The sequence below is a fragment of the Triticum dicoccoides genome, chromosome 6B (assembly GCF_002162155.2).
Source record: "Triticum dicoccoides isolate Atlit2015 ecotype Zavitan chromosome 6B, WEW_v2.0, whole genome shotgun sequence".
In the NCBI taxonomy this organism is placed as follows: domain Eukaryota; kingdom Viridiplantae; phylum Streptophyta; class Magnoliopsida; order Poales; family Poaceae; genus Triticum; species Triticum dicoccoides.
The window spans coordinates 396,182,171-396,194,826 of record NC_041391.1 but is presented as its reverse complement, the minus strand read 5'-3'; positions in this window follow the sequence as shown (position 1 = coordinate 396,194,826).

Sequence of the window (12,656 nt, the reverse complement as noted above, 5' to 3'; positions counted from 1 at the left end):
CTTCAGGCGGATTAGCAGACTCGCCGGTTTTCTTTTTGGCCGGCTTCTTTATGACTTTGCTTTTAGCACGAGGAGCCCTTGCCGGTTTGTCTGAAGCTTTCCTTTTCCAGAAGGAGATATTGGCCTATAAAATTTAAACAAAGGTTTATTAGAACAATGTTAAAGTGGAGGCGGATCAAGAGAGCACAGGGTTAAAATCTTTACCGCGGGCGGTTTGTTGGAGGTGTAAAAAGGGGCCAGCCTAGTTTGGCTGCAGGCAGCGATCGGTTCGTCTAGCATCTTCCTCACAGATTCAGTGACTTCATCATCAGTCATTTCTATCTCATTAAACCATTGAGGATCCTTGGCATTGCCGGTATACTCGTGCATCAATCCGGAGCGGCGGCTTAAAGGAAGAACATGCCACGCAACCCAGCAGCGAACAAGGTCAACACCAGTCAAACCGTTGGCTAGGAAAGCCCGGAGCTTGGCGAGTTGAGGTGCATAAGCCTGTCGTTCCTTGGCGGTGAGACGTTGAGGCAGTGGATGGCCGTTGCTAAGCCGATGAGCTCGGTAACCCGGCAAAGGACATTCTCCAGCAGGGGCAATGTTTTGACAGTAGAACCAGGTTAGATTCCAGTCTTTCGGATGGCTGTGGTGTTTGGCGTGAGGAAAATCAACTTCTTTCCTCTTCTGAATCGACACACCACCAAGTTCAGTATTGGGGCCATCAAAGAACTCAGTTCGGCGGTTTAAGTGGAAGAAATCCCGGAAGAGTTCAACAGTTGGTTCCTCTTGAAGGTAAACTTCGCAGAAAACTTGGAAGTTGCATATGTTGGACACAGAATTTGGTCAATTGTCCTGAGGATGGAGTTGGAAGCTAGCAAGGACATCCCGGAAAAACTTTGATCCCGGAGGGCTGAATCCCCGGTCTAAGTGCTCCATGAACACAATCACTTCTCCATCTTGAGGCTCAGGAGGGCACTCAGGGCCAGGGACTCGCCAATGAAGAACATTCTTTGCGGCTAAAGCGCCAGTTACAACGTAACCATTGATTTGAGTCTCTGTGATCCGGGAAGGAGCCCGGTTGCAAGCTGAGAATTGCTTAGTCATTTTGAAGGATAAACTGTAAAAGAAATGTGAAGGCCAGTTTAAGATTCAAGGTCGAGGTGCTCTAAACCGGTGTTAAACCGGGAAATTTAATCAGGACAAATTTGAAAGTTGAACCGGATATTGCTATGCAAGTCAGAATGGCGGTTTAAGTGAGGACTAATGGCATATGGCGGATTGTCAACTATTAAGGGCTAAACCGCCCTTAAACAGAAGAGGCAGAGCTGAAATCTACTAAGTGTTTACAGAAACAGATTTCACATTATGGCAGTATAATTTTCGATCTACCATGATTCAATAAAGAAAATTTATCTGAAGCCCTACAATGGCGCTAAGAGGAACAGAGAAGGTCCAGATGGAGTTTATCTAGGAACAGCAAGACGCTGTGGTGTGGCAGACTAAAGTTATGGATCTAGCCACAAAAGAAAACTAGCAGGCATATCTAGATTCAGTATATACGCTAAGGGAAAGGCGGAGAAGCACTGATGAACACGGATAAATTCGAAGCCCTAATGGAGATCTAGGATTACAGGAAGGAAGGCTTACCAGGGCCACGCAGCGGCGGAGGAGTATCACAGGAGCTCTGGTCTGAACAGGGTGATGCAGCGGCCTAGTCGGTGCAGGTTCGAGGGTCGACGGCGGCGGCGGCGACGCTCGAGTTCTTCGGGTCGCGAGGAGGAAGACGAGAGGCAAGGGGGGAAAATGGAAAGACCCCCGGCCCTATTTATAAAGGCAAGGGGATAAAATGGCAGGCGCGAAAATCGAGGGGCCTGAAGCGGCGAAAGAGGACGCTGCTATCGCCTCGATCTTCGGGAGCAATTAATGAAAGGAATCTTTTTATACAGAGATGACATCATGACGATTTACTGCAGTGACAGAAGATGACGTCACGGCGGTGCACCAAAGTTTACAGGGAGAAGACAACATGGCGGTTTACGGAGAATCGGTACAAGATATTCATGGAATTTTCCTAAGTGTTGAAGATTGACATGAACAGGTTCAAATCAATCTGGGGCCTAATGGAGGATATAACCACTGAGTGTAAACCGCCCAGGTGGGGCCGGTTCACGCTCAGTTATGTTGAAGCCCATGAGGACAAGAAGATGGCGCTTTACTGATGAAGTTTAGAGGCCCAGAGCCCAGAGGCGGATTAGGGCCCATAGTGGTAAACCGCCATATTGTATACTTGTATTGTAAGTTAAGGAAAGGGAGACACCGAGTCGAACACTTGTACGAGTCGGCGTCGGGACTCTGTAAACCGGCCGGGCGTCAACCTGTGTATATAAAGGGATGACCCGACGGCGGTTCAGGACAACAGACAACAACTCAAGACTCAGGAAAAGCGTATTTGCTCCCTGATCATCAAAACCCCAATAATTCCATCACAACTAGACGTAGGCTTTTACCTTCATCGAAGGGGCCGAACTAGTATAAACTCTCGTGTCCCTTGTCCGGTTTAACCCCTTCAGGCTAACCTCGTTGCGATGGCTCCACGACTAAGTCCTTCTGCTAGGACATCTGACGTGATATTTCCATGACACATACCCTCGGATACTACTCATAGATTCATCAAAATAAGCAAACAACACATAGAAAACAGAATCTGTCAAAAATAGAACAGTCTGTAGTAATCTGTATCAAACGTATAATTCTGGAACTCCAAAAATTCTACCAAATTAGGAAGTCCTAAGAAATTTGTGTACCAATACAGAGCAATAAGAATAAGATCAGAAGCACGTTTCTGTGAATTAACAAAACTAATTTACTGGGTGCAAAAGTTTCTGATTTTCAGCAGGATCAACACAACTATCACCATAAGCTATCCTAAAGGTCTTACTTGGCACTTTATTGAAACAAAAGCTATAAAACATGATTACTACAGTAGCATAATCATGTGAACACACAAAAACAGTAAGGATAAATATTGGGTTGTCTCCCAACAAGCGCTTTTCTTTAATGCCTTTCTAGCTAGGCATGATGATGGCAATGATGCTCACATAAAAGATAAGAATTGAAACATAACGGGAGCATCATGAAGCATATGACTAGCACATTTAAGCCTAACCCACTTCCTATGCATAGGGATTTTGTGAGCAATCAACTTATGGGAACAATAATCAACTAGCATAGGAAGGCAAAACAAGCATAACTTCAAGATTTTAAGCACATAGAGAGGAAACTTGATATTATTGTAATTCCTACACGCATCTATTCCTCCCTCATAATAATTTTCAGTAGCATCATGAATGAATTCAACAATATAACCAGCACCTAAAACATTCTTTTCATGATCTACAAGCATAGAAAATTTACTACTCTCCACATAAGCAAAATTCTTCTCATCAATACTAGTGGGAGCAAACTCAACAAAATAATTATCATGTGAGGCATAATCCAATTGAAAACTAAAATCATGATGACAAGTTTCATGGTTATCATTATTCCTAATAGCATAGAAGTCATCACAATAATCATCAAAGATAGCAACTTTATTCTCATAATCAATTGGAACCTCTTCTGAAATAGTGGATTCATCACTAAATAAAGTCATGACCTCTCCAAATCCACTTTCATCAATATAATCATCATAAATAGGAGGCATGCTTTCATCATAATAAATATTATCATCAAAACTTGGGGGACTAAACATATCATCTTCATCAAACATAGCATCCCCAAGCTTGTGGCTTTGCATATCATTAGCATCATGGATATTCAAGGAATTCATACTAACAACATTGCAATCATGCTCATCATTCAAAGATTTAGTACCAAGCATTTTAATGCATTCTTCTTCTAGCAATTGAGCACAATTTTCATTTCCATCAAACTCACGAAAGATATTAAAAAGATGAAGCGTATGAGACAAACTCAATTCCATTTTTTTGGTAGTTTTCTTTTATAAACTAAACTAGTGATAAAACAGGAAACAAAAAGATTTGATTGCAAGATCTAAAGATATATCTTCAAGCACTCACCTCCCCGGCAACGGCACCAGAAAAGAGCTTGATTGACGGGGTGTGAGTGCCTCTTACCTAGCCTCCCCGGCAACGGCGCCAGAAAAGAGCTTGATGTCTACTACACAACCTTCTTCTTGTAGACATTGTTGGGCCTGCAAGTGCACAGGTTTGTAGGACAATAGCAAATTTCTCTCAAGTGGATGACCTAAGGTTTATCAATCCGTGGGAGGCATAGGATGAAGATGGTCTCTCTCAAACAACCCTGCAACCAAATAACAAAGAGTCTCTTGTGTCCCCAACACACCCAATACAATGGTAAATTGTATAGGTGCACTAGTTCGGCGAAGAGATGGTGATACAAGTGCAATATGGATGGTAGATATAGGTTTTTGTAATCTGAAAATATAAAAACAGCAAGGTAACTAATGATAAAAGCGAGCGTAAACGGTATTGCAATGGTCGGAAACAAGGCCTAGGGTTCATACTTTCACTAGTGCAAGTTCTCTCAACAATAATAACATAGATAGATCATATAACAATCCCTCAACATGCAACAAAGAGTCACTCCAAAGCCACTAATAGCGAAGAACAAACGAAGAGATTATGGTAGGGTACGAAACCACCTCAAAGTTATTCTTTCGGATCAATCTATTCAAGAGTTTGTACTAGAATAACACCTTAAGACACAAATCAACCAAAACCCTAATGTCACCTAGATACTCCATTGTCACCTCAAGTATCCGTGGGCATGATTATACGATATGCATCACACAATCTCAGATTCATCTATTCAACCAACACAAAGTACTTCAAAGAGTGCCCCAAAGTTTCTACCGGAGAGTCAAGACGAAAACGTGTGCCAACCCCTATGCATAGGTTCATGGGCGGAACCCGGAAGTTGATCACCAAAACATACATCAAGTGGCACGTGATATCCCATTGTCACCACAGATAAACACAGCAAGACATACATCAAGTGTTCTCAAATCATTAAAGACTCAATCCGATAAGATAACTTCAAAGGGAAAACTCTATTCATCACAAGAGAGTAGAGGGGGGGAAACATCATAAGATCCAACTATAATAGCAAAGCTCGCGATACATCAAGATCGTGCCATAGAGAGAACACGAGAGAGAGATCAAACACATAGCTACTGGTACATACCCTCAGCCCCGAGTGTGAACTGCTCCCTCCTCGTCATGGAGAGCACCGGGATGATGAAGATGGCCACCGGTGATGGGTTCCCCCTCCGGCAGGGTGCCGAAATAGGCTCCCGAGAGGTTTTTGGTGGCTACAGAGGCTTGTGGCGGCGGAACTCCCGATCTATCTTCTGTTTCAATGTTTTTAGGGTACATAGGCTTATATAGGCGAAAGAAGTCGGTCGGGGGAGCCTCGAGGGGCCCATAAGAGGGTAGGGCGCGCCCAGGGGGTGGGCGTGCCCCCCTATCTCGTGGCTTCCTCGATGCTCCCTTTACTTCAACTCCAAGTCTCCTGGGTCATAATCTTCCCAAAAATCACGCTGTCGAAGGTTTCATTCCGTTTGGACTCCGTTTGATATTCCTTTTCTTCGAAATACTGAAACAGGCAATAAAACAGCAATATGGGCTAGGCCTCCGGTTAATAGGTTAGTCCCAAAAGTAATATAAAGTGTATAATAAAGCCCGTAATTATTCAAAACAGATAATAAAATAGCATGAATGCTTCATAAATTATAGATACATTGGAGACGTATCATTTACCGCGCAAGCTTCCCGCCCAGCTAGTTTAGCCACGTGTCGGCTAGGAGAGGGACAAATCATCGGTGCTTATTGGCAAAAAGCTTTGTAAAAACGAAGTGTGTGGAATGACTTCGGTCATAAGTTTACCCATGGGTGATGAGGTCAAAGTTACACAGATGGGTGATGATGGACACTCGAGTGCGATAATTAATTCTGCACTCTACAAGGCACACGGTGGAAGAAACCAACTGTGTGCAATAATGTGGAAGATCGCAGTTGAGTTAGCTATACAGATCGTCTGCTGTGAGATCGACAAGGTAAATAGATTCGAGAATGGTTAATAAAATATAAGACCATTGCATAGTGCTACCAATATACGAGTCTCATAGGATGCCATTTCAACGATTGTACCACAAAAGCTCCAAATATTACATGGTTCAAATTCCAGAGTTATATGGCTCAAATTCGAAGATTACAAGGTTCAAACTGATATTAGAAATGAAATTCAGCTCATCAGCTGCAAATGCTCGCGTTGATCCGCTGAACATGGATATCAGAGAGGTTCAAACTAATATTACCACTTCTAAGTCTGGTTTCGAAACCTCGTAATTTTTGCAAAGGGGTTAGCCACTGAGAAGTCATGTATGGGGTTGACACGATGACTTCCGATTACTCTGTCATCTGAAGTTCCAAAATGAAATTCAACATTTTTGGAGCCTATTCCATTATGTCGCACGCGCCGACGCTGATCAACAAACCATTCATTTTTGCGAAATAAATGTAGGGCAAACCTCATTACCTTCAGCACCCTTGCTCTGACAACAAAGAGCCTGACGAATATAATCTCCGGTAAGGTCCCTTGGTAGGAGTTCAAAGTAATTTCTGAGAGATGCAGATCTAGGCATTCGACGTGATTGTTATATTGTATCACATTATCCAGCACTTGGCCTAATCTTTTCTGCCAAAGAAGAAAACGTGTTACTGCCTACATGCAGTTTTGAACACTACTACAGGCCTATTTGGTTTGCAGGATTTGTAAAATGCACTAACATGCCATCTTCGATCTAACATGATTAACATGGGCATGAACATGCCATCTTTGATCTTCACAAGAGGTTGGAGTGGATGACAATTTCCCTAAGAAAACTAGTACAGATGAATCCAAAGGAGAAATGCATATGGATTGTAACCATATGGATCAAGCAACCAATATGGGGGGCATGTATGTACTGAAGTCCTCCAAAAGGATCGTTCAGAAATCGTAGTACATTGTCATTGTAAACTTGGAAAAAGGTGTCACGAATTGAACTCCCTTATGGTTGACATTTAATAGGAAAGGAACATCACCTTGATATATAGCTTCTCCAGGCACATAAAGCATCTCAGGAAACTGACAACTTGCTCCAGGTTGGAGCTGATAGATTCTAGTGCCTAGACCTTCACTGTGCGCAGTTTCGGGGACAAGCTTGTCAGAATCATTTTCTGAATGACACATGAACAAACATCTTCAAAATTACAAATTATGTTAATTTGTAGAAGGAGAGATAGAAGGCGGCCGTTGTACCTGAACGGGTGTGGATCCAATAACAAGTTCAGAGTATTTGTCAGACAAGTAGCCCACCATTGTCAATTTCGGCGCAGAAATGACATTGATTCTTGTTGGACCTACTTGATCAACTACAAGTAATCTCTCAAGTAGATGTGTGTCCTCAATGACCATATCGTGGTACACATCTTGTGATGTCTTCCTGCCGAACCAGCAACACACACAAATAGTCCGTAGAGTCATGGAGGTGATGTGGAATGTACTCAGCCCATTGATCGCCTGAAGACGAAGGTACTCGAGTGCAGTACAGCCACGGAGCAGGCGCTCCATGTCACCATTTGAGAAGCAGATGGTGATGTTTGCTAGAACTACATCGGTATTTCCCCAAAGAGGAAGGGATGATGCAATATAGTGATGGTAGGTATTTCCCTCAGTGATGAGACCAAGGTTATTGAACCAGTAGGAGAACCTCCTCACACCACGTAAACAACACCTGCAGACAAATAACAAATACTCGCAACCTAACATGTTAAAGGGGTTGTCAATCCCTTTCGGGTACGGCGCCTCAAGATAGGAAAATAACGTGAGGTAAAAGTGGTAGATAGGATAAATAGATCGCGGAACAAATAAACTGCAGCAAGGTATTTTTGTATTTTTGGTTTAATAGATCTGAAAATAAATGCAAAGGAAAATAGATCGCAAAGGCAAATATGATGAATAGAGACCCAGGGGACGTAGGTTTCACTAGTGGCTTCTCTCGAGAAAAATAGCAAACGATGGGAAAAGAATTACCGTTGGGCAATTGATAGAACTTAAAATAATCATGACGATATCCAGGCAATGATCCTTATATAGGCATCACGTCCAAGATTAGTAGACCGACTCCTGCCTGCATCTACTACTATTACTTCGCACATCGACCGCTATCTAGCATGCATCTAGTGTATTAAGTTCATGGAAAAATGGAGTAATGCAATAAGAACGATGACATGATGTAGACGGGATCCGTTTATCTATTTGCTTAGATATAGACCCCATCTTGTAATCCTTACTAGCAATGATACATACGTGTCGGTTCCCCTTCTGTCACTGGGATCAAGCACCGTAAGATCAAACCCACTACAAAGCACCTCTTCCCATTTGCAAGATAAATAGATCAAGTTGGCCAAACAAAACTCAAATATCGGAGAAGAAATACGAGGCTATAAGCAATCATGCATTTAAGAGATCAAAGAAGACTCAAATAACTTTCATGGATAAAAACATAGATCTAATCAAAAACTCAAAGTTCATCGGATCCCAACAAACACACCACAAAAAGACTTACATCATATGGATGTCCAAGAGACCATTGTATTGATAATCAAGAGAGAGAGAGAGGAAGCCATCTAGCTACTAACTACGGACCAGTAGGTCTACAAAGAACTACCCATGCATCATCGGAGAGGCACCAATGGAAGTGGTGAACCCCTCCGTGATGGTGTATAGATTGGATCTGGTGGCTCTGGACTCTGCGGCGGCTGGAATTAATTCTCGTCGACTCCCCTAGGGTTTCTGGAATATTGGGGTATTTATAGAGCAAAGAGGCGGTTCTGGGGGCACCCGAGGTGGGCACAACCCACCAGGGCGCACCTGGGCCTCCTGGCACGCCCTGGTGGGTGCTGCTCCCCTCGAGGCACCCCCCAGGTGCTTTCTTGGCCCACTGGATGTCTTCTGGCCCAAAAAAAATCCTCCAGGAGTTTCACTGTATTTGGACTCCGTTTGATAATGATTTCCTGCATTGTAAAAAACATGCAGAAAACAGCAACTGGCACTAGGCACTATGTCGATAGGTTGGTACCAAAAAGATGATATAAAATGACTATGAAATGATTGTAAATCATCCAATAATGATAATATAACGGCATGGAACAATCAAAAAATTATAGATACGTTGGAAATGTATCAGCATCCCCAAGCTTAATTCCTGCTCGTCCTCGAGTAGGTAAATGATAAAAACAGAATTTTTGATGTGGAATGCTCCCTAACATGTTCATCACATTTCTTTTCTTTATAGCATGGACATATGGACTTTTATATGATTCAAAGCAATAGTCTAGTTTTGACATGAAGACTTTAATACTCAAGCATATCAACAAGTAACCATGTCTTTCAAAATATCAACACTAAAGCAAGTTATCCCTAGCCCATCATGCTCAATCATTGATCCATTCATGAAACACACTCGAATATTAGCTACACCCAATGCTCAAATATGATCATAGTGCCCCTTAGTTGGTGCTTTATAAGAGAAGATGGAGACTCAAATTCAAAATAAAAAATGCATAAGTAAAAGAAAGGCCCTTCTCGGAGGGAGGTAGGGATTTGTAGAGGTGCCAGAGCTCTAAGCTTAAATTGAGAGATACAAATATTTTTGAGAGGCATACTTTTCCCACCAACAAAAATGACTTGGAGCATCCCAACACTTTCCATGCTAGATACATCATAGGCGGTTCCCAAACAGAAAATAAAGTTTATTCCTTTTTCCACCATTACTTTCACTTTCCATGGCTAGCTGAATCCATGGTTGCCCTCCATACCAACACTTTCCGAGGAATTTGTTATTTGACAACATAAAGTAAAATCATTTTTCATTTCAGGACTAGGCATCCCTTATACCTTTGTCGTACTCTCATGCAATGACAAGTGAATAAACACTCATCATGAGAATGACACATCTAGCATGGAAAATATTGGCCACCCTTCACCGCCTCTCGAGCGGTAGAGCACACAAAAGACAAATTTATTTTGAAAATTAGAGATGGCACATGCAAATTTGCTTGGAACGGCATGGAAATACCGCATATAGGTAGGTATAGTGGACTCATAAGGCAAAACTGGTTTAAAGGGGTTTGGATGCACAAGTAGTGATCATACTTAGTGAAAAATGAAGGCTAGCAAAAAGATTGAGAAGCGACCAACCAAAAAGAGAAAAATCTCGTACCCAAGCATTAAGCATAAGTAACACCGAATAATGCACCATAAGTAGGATCTAAATTTCATTGCATAACTATTGACTTTCGTGCTTGCATAGGTAATCACAAACCTTAACATCAATATTTTTACTAAAGCACAATTACTCATCACCATGACTCACATATCATATCATCATATCTCAAAACCATTACTAAGAATCAAGTTTATTTTGTCCAATGATCTTCATGAAAGTTTTTAATATATCCTCCTTGGATATCTATCACTTTGGGACTTTTTCATATGTTGCTTTTGATAAGCTCAAACAAATATAAGTGAAGATCATGAGCATAATTTTTTTTCTCAAAATAATCTAAGTGAAGCAAGAGATAATTTATTAAAAAAATTACTAACTCCCAAATAAATCTAAGTGAAGCATGAGAGCATTTGTTCAAAATAACAAAGCACACCGTGCTCAAAACATATAAGTGAAGCACTAGAGCAAATCAATGGCTCTAAAAATTTAACTGAAGCATGGGAGCAAGCATAGCATAATTTTTGGCTCTTGCAAAAGGGTGTGTACAACAATGATTCAACACTTAAACACAAAGCAAAACAAGCAAAGACTCGTAGCATACCAGACGCTCCAAGCAAAACTCATATTATGTGACGAATAAAAATATAGCTTCAAGTAAAATACCGATGGTTGTTAGAAGAAAGCGGGGATGCCACTCGGGGGCATCCCCAAGCTTAGTTGCTTGATACTTCTTTGAATATTATCTTGGGGTGCCTCAGGCATCCCCAAGCTTAGCCTTTTGCTAATCCTTATTCCTTCATCCATCGTAAGATCACCCGAAACTTGAAAAGTTCAATCACACAAAACTCAAACGAAACCTTTGTGAGATCCGTTAGTATAAGAAAACAAACAACTACTATAAGTACTGTAGAAAACCTATTCTTATTTTGTTTTTGCATTGTATCTACTGTATTCCAACTTTTCTATGGCAAAAACTCATCAAAAAAACCATAGAATCATCAAAACAAGCACACAACACAAAGAAAACAGAATCTGTCAAAAACAGAAGAGTCTGTAGCAATCTGAATATTTCGAATACTTATGTAACTCCAGAAATTCTGAACTAAATGGTGGAAGTTAGGAATTTGTCTATTAATCTTCTGCAAAAAGAATCAACTCAAAAGCATTCCTCTGTTAAAAATTACAAATAATCTCGTGAGCGCAAAAGTTTCTGTTTTTCAGCAAGATCAAATAAACTTTCACCCAAATCTTCCCAAAGGCCTTGCTTGGAACAAACACTAATTGAAACACAAAAAACACAATCATAACAGTATCATAATTTTTCTAACACAAAAGAACAGAAAGCAAAAGGCAAAAATTAATTTTATTCATTGGGTTGCCTCCCAACAAGCGCTATCGTTTTACGCCCCTAGCTAGGCATATATTTCAATGATGCTCACATAAAATATAGTAATTGAAATACAAATAGAGCATCATGTAGCATATGGCAAAAAAAAATTAAGTCTAACATACTTCCTATGCATAGGAATTTTATAGGAAAACAAATTATCAAGACAAGCAATATCTAGCATATGCAAGGAAGAAGAAAGAAACAATAGCAATCTCAACATGAAGAGAAGTAACTTACTGACATGAAGATTTCCACACCCATATTTCCCTCTCTCATAATAATTATATGTGGGATCATATTGAAATTCAACAATATAGCTATCACATAACATAATTTCTACATGAACCACATGCATGCAAAGTTGACACTCTTCCAAAATAGTTGGATTAACACTAACTAAAGTCATGACCTCTCCAAACCCACTTTTATCAAAAGTTCCATAAAATTGAACATTCTCCAAAGTAGTGGGATCTAAAGTTGACACTGTTCCAAACCCACTTTCAATATTATTGCAAACACTATTATCAATCTCATATTCATCACGGGGCTTAAATAAATTTTGAAGATCATAAGGAAAAATCACCCCAATCATGATCATTGCAATAAGTAGTGGACATAGCAAAATTAGGATCCCCAAGCTTGGGGTTTTGCATATTATTAGCACAATTGGAATCAATAGAATTTATAGTAAAATCATTGCAATCATGCTTTTCATTCAAAGAGCTATCATGAATCACTTCATAAATTTCTTCATCACAATTTTCAGATTCACGAATCTCAAGCAAAACTTCATAAAGATAATGTAGTGTACTCAAATCACTAGCAATTTGTTAATGATAATTGGATCTCTTAAAAAGAATAGCAAGTGGATGAGGATACATATCAAGAGATATTTAGCAAGCAAAGATGCAAGCAAATAGAACACACATTGCACACAAGCAAAGAAGAGATCTGACGAGAAAA